Source organism: Myzus persicae, unplaced genomic scaffold (genome assembly GCF_001856785.1).
Source record: "Myzus persicae strain clone G006 unplaced genomic scaffold, MPER_G0061.0, whole genome shotgun sequence".
NCBI lineage: Eukaryota > Metazoa > Arthropoda > Insecta > Hemiptera > Aphididae > Myzus > Myzus persicae.
The window spans coordinates 417,103-425,761 of record NW_019101674.1 but is presented as its reverse complement, the minus strand read 5'-3'; positions in this window follow the sequence as shown (position 1 = coordinate 425,761).

Genomic DNA, 8,659 nt, shown 5'->3' with positions numbered 1-8,659 from the left:
TAATTTAGTCAATAATAACTCTTTTTGTTTTCATTTGCAGTACAATTTTTTTTGTAGTCATAAATATATTTTAAAATTTTAGTTTTAACTTGTATTATTTGGATATGCCGCAACAAACAATAAAATATTTGAAATGTTGAACAGCAAAATGTACAACTCCAATACAATTGAATTTAAAATAAGTGTTCTATTTTAAAGAAGTATTTGTAATTTTCAAGCCTCAGTGATATTCCTCTCCCATCCATTCCCTTATTTTTAATATCAACATTTTATTATCAAGGAACAATGGAACATGAATACACTAGTATGGCACTGAGGACACAGTTCATCATAGCATGAATCATCGTTGGACTGCAGATAATAATGAGGAGATTTACACGAAACAAGTTTTCCGATTAGATAACAATGTATGTTACAAAAATTATAAACGCAAAAATGTCGTATAAAATAATGCCTTCTATATATATTTTTTTCTTAGATCTGATTTTTTAATTTATGAGACCTTTTTTTTTTACTTTTTTAGATATTGAGCTGTGTATTCAAGACACGCTTGCTATTAGAATACGTCGAGTCGTTGGGATTAACGAAAAACCTTACTCATATGGTTATATCTGTAAGAAGATTGTTTAGTAATATATTTTGAGAAAAATGGTTAGGAAAATTGTTTCAAGAACTTGACCAATTTTAATACAATTATAATTCGCATACCAATAATACCTTTAATAATCTAGACACCGTCGAATACGAATCGTAGTTCATAATTATTATTTGTTTACCATAATAGTATAATGTAAGACATAAATAAGTACCCTATGTACTATTCTGGGTAAACACGTATTATGGACCGATGTCAAGGATAACCTATATGAGTAGGTTCGATAAGTGATATACCTATATTTGACTAAATTTTGTTGTATTCTTACGGTATGCGATTGAGGCGTGGCGGCAGTTTGTTACTGTTAAGTTTTCCCGCACCTAAACGGATAAACGATATTTTTCAATTAATTTTGCATCATCGAAATCTAATTAAGTAAGAATAAATATAATCTCTATACTTAAAGGATTTTTATAATTTACACCCGTGTACCTACATAAGCATAATATACCAGTGTGTATGAATATTACCAATTGTAACACAATATTGTTCAACTATGGTTCATGACATAAATTGTTAATATTTCGTCTCCTTGTCGGTTATATCATACTTATGTTACCGAACAAAAAACACGATTATTATCATTAAATTATATTTTGCGATTGTTATACTTATTCACTTCAATCAAATTAATATGAAATAATAACAGTACCAACTAACAAGATTATTATTTGCCAACTAATACTGATTGTTTTAATTTGAGTCACATACAACGTCGTCGGCTCTAATTATAGTATAATCGTCGATGTTCTAAATTTTTAAAGTGATCAGTAATTGAAAAAAAAAATGCTAAATTATTATACATGATAAATTTAAATTTTTCTGTAAGGGAATGCTATCCCGTGCGGCCGTGCATAATGAGTAGTTATTTATTTTTTATAGACTTGTAAGCCGTCGTTTTGTTTCCAAATTGTTATCTGTAATATCTATTAAACTTTACAAAAACGGATGTGGTAATTTTGCATGCATATTTATACAAAACTATAACACTGTACTATGTTCAGATCGGACGTGCAAACATTGAACAGTAATATCATTATTTATTAATATTGTTCCTACATAAGGCGTCCTCTGCCTGACGACGCCCCGACCATAGTCTAATATTTCCATTGAGAGTGTACGCGTCTATTATTAGATGCCGTCAAATATTATTTATATTCATAAGGACCATAATATTGCTTGTTTTTGTCCCGAGATATCACAGGAAAATAGTAAAACCCAATTCATTCAAAATAGGTACCTACGACCCACACCAGCCGGCACAGTCGCACGTCCTGTTTTGTCGGCGCACCGTCTTCGCAGTTCGCGTTTGCAGTTCGTCGCCTTGCGTTTGCAGTCCGTCGTCGACAACATCGTTTCCTTAAGGATAAAACAACTCTAGACCTGGAAATCCAAAACGATCCCAATGAGCTATAGCCACAAGATCCGGTGTCGTGAAACTGATCGATACGACCGGATGCATGTTGTCAGCGCGTTAGACAGCGCCTGGGAAGGACTCAATTCGCTGCTAAACGTAAGTTCGTTACCAGTTAAGTACCTACGACAAACATTCGAATGTTTATTTTTGATTATTTACCATCGATCAGCGGCGTGTGTTCCGTCGTTTTCGGTATATTGATATAATGTTTCGTGATTGCCTATGGATTTATTACTGCCAATAATAATTGTCATAATATAATACAGGAGATACAAGATATCATGTAAGTTAGTGTACGTCGTTCGTGTACAATATGGACATAATATTAATAGTCTCATTTGTAGTTTCAAGTGGACGTACTCGACTCCGTGTTATATTTGTTTTTTAATATATTGTTCTATCGACGCCACTTACGTTGACAGCAATGAATGGCAACAAACAGTATACAAAATTACACTACTCCTCCGGTATGTTAACGTATTATTATTAGTTAATCGTCGCGTTGAGAGACTTTGGGGACAAACATAGGTACTCAAGTTTTTTTATTAATTTTGACGATCAAGTGACTCTTGTCTCCAGATTACGGCTATTATGTTACTATTATGTAATATTTAAATAAATCTATTTTTAAGTTTACTAAATAAATTTTTTACAATTATTAAAATACTATCAATAAAATGTTAATTTGTGTATAATTTAGTACAAAATCGTTATATTCTGAGAAATACGGATGGAACAATTGCTGTATTATTACACTGCTGCTTTGCCTACTTATTTCCGATTTGATAAAAATCGTTGGGCGTTGTTCAGAAATCAACAAATATGCATGGACATTGAACACGTGTCATAGTTCTACCGTGGTCAATTCCTAGTATTCTTAATTTTCCAGTGTTTTTAAGCGGAAAACAATATTATAATTTACGTAAATTGACGTAAATATTATTGTTATAACATCACGCGTCCCGGCGTCCGCACTTTAACGGACAGACAATCGTATTGCTTGAGTATAAATTATAAATTATTTTACTTAGGTTTAGGTGGCCATTTCGTATAATAAAAAAAAACATTTTTACGTGATAAAAATAACTAATGTCTCGAATACCGGATATATATATGTATATTGTTTCCATTTTAATCCAAGATATTTGTGTACTGAATAACTATAAACAAACCGAATAATATGTGTGAATCAAGTTTCATTAAAATCATAGGTGGGCAGTTTTATTATAGATTGTCAGGCTCAACGTTTGTCAGATTTAAGATTTATTTTGGGTTGCCAGTGGCAGAGTAGGGTATCATTCGAATATTAGAATGAAATTTTATCTCAATGCAATTTTATTTGAATCATGATGTTTAAAAATTAATTAAAAATCATTGGAATAATAATATTGTGGTAATAATGATTGTTTAAAAATGATTTATTCATGGATACTTATTGAAAACAATACGTGTGAATAATTATCTGGATAAAAATCCGACCATATCTGGCCAGTGGTTCCTAATGTGTGTAATGTGTATTATATAACGTATATATAACTAGCATGGGTAATATGTATCTATATAACGCATATCGTGCCTACTTAAAAAATTAATACGCTTTTGAAGCGTTGACATTTTTTTTACAGTGTAACACTGCAATAGTCTGTCGAGGATCGTAGTTAAAATTTGTTATGAGATTCACTTTCGGTTTTTACTCATCGACACGCCTCCATGATAAAACCTCCGCTCAGGCAACGACCTAGCTATAAATTATAATACGCTGTGCGTGCGAATCGTACCCTGCATAACAATATAACATATCCGGTTTTGAGCTTTAATTTTAACACACCCGAACGCATTTTGTTTCGACGATGCAACGAATCTGTCGATGTTCACGCTATCGTCCGATTTTGATTCGGTTGTAGTATTTTAATCGACGCCCCGTGACTACGTTTTTCTCGTTATTCAGAATTTACGAAAATCAAAAAAACCGTTCACCAAACGATGGTGGTAAATTAAATATTAAATTAGAAAAAACGCATTATTATTGTAATTATACTTTCACTTATATAGGCGCACCCCGTTTTGATAATTTCTGTCGACGGAGGGACAGTGTCCACCGCTCTCACAATATGTTTAAACACGACGTTGTATACCTTATGTAGGGCATCAATATAACATTATTATTGTTCGTTAATGATGGCTTAAAAATCGCCTAACTATACCTATATAAGAGAATAATCGAATGCGTATGAGCAATATACCTAAAAATGTAATATTCAACGTTACAGCAGTTGTATAGTATAGTATTATAGCAGTTATTATAATATTATGTAGTTCGCGTTCATTCTGATGTGGTGGGTAGGCTGAAAGAAAATAAAATTAAAGATTTATGGATGTAGGAAGTTTCGTGTCATTTTCTGCCTACATTCTTTTGAAAAATAAATAAATATACAAGACGAGTATAGTCCCCACTCCTCTGACACAAGATTTTGAGAAAGTGACTGTTAAACTATTTTTTAATATTATTCAATTTTTTGTATCGGAGACTCGGTTTGTGATTGTTTCACGGATGAGACGAAGTATGCGTGTATAGAATGAACATTGAACTTGTAGTTTTTTATCGTTATTGCCCTATTGGATCACATTTTGATAAAAGAAAAATTACTAGATTGTGCATTAGTAACGCGGCCGGGTGTATCGGTTGCTATATGTAGGGAAAAAGTCATTTAGAATGTTTGTTTGTGGTGTGTATTATGATAAAAATTCTATTACTACGAAATCCCATCACAAAATTGAAAATATACCATTGCATTGGCCGCGATGTCGTTACATAATTATGATTTACGAGACCGGGTATAAAGAATAAAGATCATTTCGGTGGCTTTTATTTCACATCATAATAACCCAAGAGACATAACGTATTATTTAATACTAGCACTCCCTCTACTACTGGAAAACATAATTAAGTTCTCGTACAAAAGTACATTGAATATTTTCTTAACGACAGAGCACAAAAAATCTAACATCAACAGACACGAGATAAAGTCATTACGCAACGATTGAGGAAAAAAATATTTGTTCATGGGTACCTAATATTGATATATTGATAATTTGTTAAGCAAATTTGGTTTTCATTCTCCAGTCGCATTTATTATTAGTTTGTAAAATATTTATTTTTGTAATGTTGAAACTAACTACCATCTTCTAATTAACGTTTGAAATTTGTTTGTGTACACTATACAGACACTCACATTTTAAAGTATGCACTCGTAATGTAATACGTGTATTGCAATAATACATCTTGTGGATTGTGAAACAATTATTGTCACATACTGAAATGCCATTGGAATTGTAATGCACCTTCTTTTATTGTTTTCATTAGGTTTGTATGTATCTCTTGTGTGAAGTTAATTTTGAAATTTCGTAACTATTGATAACTAATTAATAATATTATTATATTATTTTACTACGTATTTAACTACATTGGATCAAGATTTAGAATATATCATGAAATCTCCTCAGTTTACGTCGATTTCTGAAGTATGGTTACTATTATTTGTTTGATTTATTTTTTAGAGTTTAAAAATATACATATTGTGACATTCAATATTGTTTTATTTTTGTTTCCAAGAAAGTGTTATATTATTTTCGTTGGCACGGACTTTAACAAATTGAACAAGTTCTGAAAGATCATTTTCGTTTTTTTTATCCTATTTATTATTTTATCGTTGATTTAATATTTTCTAGTGAATTTCGAAATAAAATAATAAATGTTTCCAACATTGTTTACAAATTTTGAACAAATAATTGCAGAATGTAGGTTATATTGAAATCTACTCATTTTAATTTAAACTTTTATGGTATTTTGAATTTACATTGTAATAAATTATTTAATTTTTATGTCTCTCAATATTCACAAACAAAAATCATGGATGAAGTACATACAATTCTGAGACCTAAATACCTTATATTTTGTTATATTTAATTTTTTTATTCTGTCAAATACTTCTAGTAGTATATCTTACCTATTGTTTAATTATTACTGCTTAAAATATTATAAGCGTACTTTTTTTTTAATCTGAATGTCCAAACAAAGATAAAATTATTGAAAACGAGTAGCTAAGATGATCGGTATTAGACCATCTAGTATGTAAATTTAAAATTGTTATATAAAAACAAACTCACAGTTTTAAAATTTAAATAATATCGTAGGAAGGCGGCTAATATCATTAGGTACAACTCGAATTAAAAACGGTTTACGTCATCCTATAGTATAATTTCTGGTATCTAGTTAATAATGTGTGTATTGTAGGATAAATGTTATGGGAACAAAAACACGTTGTTTGTTTCCAACCTCGGATGATTATCTTGAATACATTTTGATGTTCGCGCGTTTTAACGTATTACCGGAAGTATCGTAACATTCGTAACACTGTTATGATATTTTGCATTGGACGCGCGGAGGTGATGTTGTTGATGATGATGTTTGTCATAAATCACTCGTGGAGAAACGTTTTGTAGTAACTCTTTGGTGTAATTTGAATGTGTCGTCTTGTCGATTATTGCTTTACACCCCCTTGGTTAAAAATAGAAAATGTCTCCATTGCATAGGAATCTACCCATGATTTTTTTCTCAACAAATATTTATACATTTTTTTGTCCGGTTTTTCGAAACTCGGAACCTCTTTTTTACTGACGGTGAAGACGCATCATTACCTTCTTTAACTAGCAAGTATGATATTTATTTTAATTAGTCTTTGTACATTTATCTAGAATTTAGAATTAGATAGTGGAAAAAATGTGAACAATAAATACACAAACGTATACACTGTGGTGCGTGTCTTACATAAATATGTATGTATTATTAATTAAAATATAAAATAATACTATATTATAAATTATTATCTATAGATATAGAATAATAATAACCATAAATAATATTCTTAAGTCTAAACCACGGTTATCTACTAGTAGATAACCGTGGTCTAAACCATTTCTATGAAATTTCTCATTTTGAAATTTCCATTATTTAAATTTGTCCAATTATTATAATATATATAGTAAATAGTAATCTATTTTGACTTTCTTTCTATTGACAACTTCACAATATTCATCTAATGAAGTTACACACTTCTCAGAAAAAGCATTATTCATTAGTCATTACAAATCATTTTTCGCCATTGAATAAACTGAAGTACCTTAGGACGTCGTATTCGTACTATTTCCTAGTACGTATAATACTATAATAATATAACAATTTAATACCTATAATCGTATTATAGGGTATTATGCACACGACTAAGTTTCGACCGAGTTTCTTTATTTCTTATTAGTTAATAGTTATTGTGTCCGGCAACTGGCAAGGAGCAACACGCTTGCCGCCGCCGACACTAGTTGAAGGAAGACCCGTCGGGTCTCGATAATATATTATTATTATTACGGTTTTTTTTTGTCATTGTAACGTACACAAGTGGGTGGTTGCTGGGTGGGGACTGAGGAGGGTGCGTTTTCGACCGTCTTGCATTTATATGTATATGTACAATAGAAGAAAATATACCAGTGTTGGTGAATTTAGGTAATAACTACTCGTTATAGTAACGACAATAACGTGGGTCATTTCATTATTATTATTTTTGATACAGTTAGTGTACCACGTTGACATTATACAAATAACGCAAATCCAGATTGTAATTCATGCGATATTTCATACTTTGATTTTACAAACTTTGGTATTTTAATGATAGTTACACTGTTTTTGTAAGCTTTTGTTAAATGTTTGAATATTTCTTTACTAAATGCAGATGTTCAAAAAAGTTGGTCACAAAGGGAACTGTTTACATATCATAATAACTCAGCATAAACTGTAACCAAAAACATATTAATATACATTTATGTTAAAACTCTAATAGTGATGAACACATAATTATTTATTTGTTAACTAATGTTCCTTTTTGTTTTTAATATGTACTAACGATAAAAGCAACTTACCCGACATGGAATTAAATATTATGTCGTCGTGTACCTACGGCTTATCATAAATAACTAATAAGTATACCTACTGTACAGTTTATAGTCTTAATGCGACTAATCGATTGACTGCAAGTGGAGATCGAGTGTGGCGGGCTTAAATGTGACGGGATGCTATGTGGGGTGCAGGAAATCCGGTGATGAGGAGGAGTGGCTCGAAAAAGTTTTCTAAATTCGTCGTCGTTTTCCATTTTCCGAACACTGTAATACACGATGTACGCTTATGTCACGTGATCGCATTACCTGCTGCTATAACAATACGATTATAGTATGGACATAAATTAAAATATCGTTTATATCGTTTCGTTGAACGGGACCTTTACGAAAGGTTTGGAATTTGTTGTCGGGACTCGGAAGGTATTGTGTCTTCGGGCGGCGGCGCGAGGCCTCGCGAGCATGAGCCCGCCGGCTGGTGGCCGGTGCGATGGCAGGGTGGGGCGGTGCGCGCCGTGCATGCCGGCCGACCGATCTGTTTCATCGATTCGCTCGCGCCTCGGCGGCGGCGGTGGGGATAACCCGCCGCCGCCGCCGCCGCACTCTCAAACACACGTCCACCGCGCGCGCTCTTGTGCGAGCAC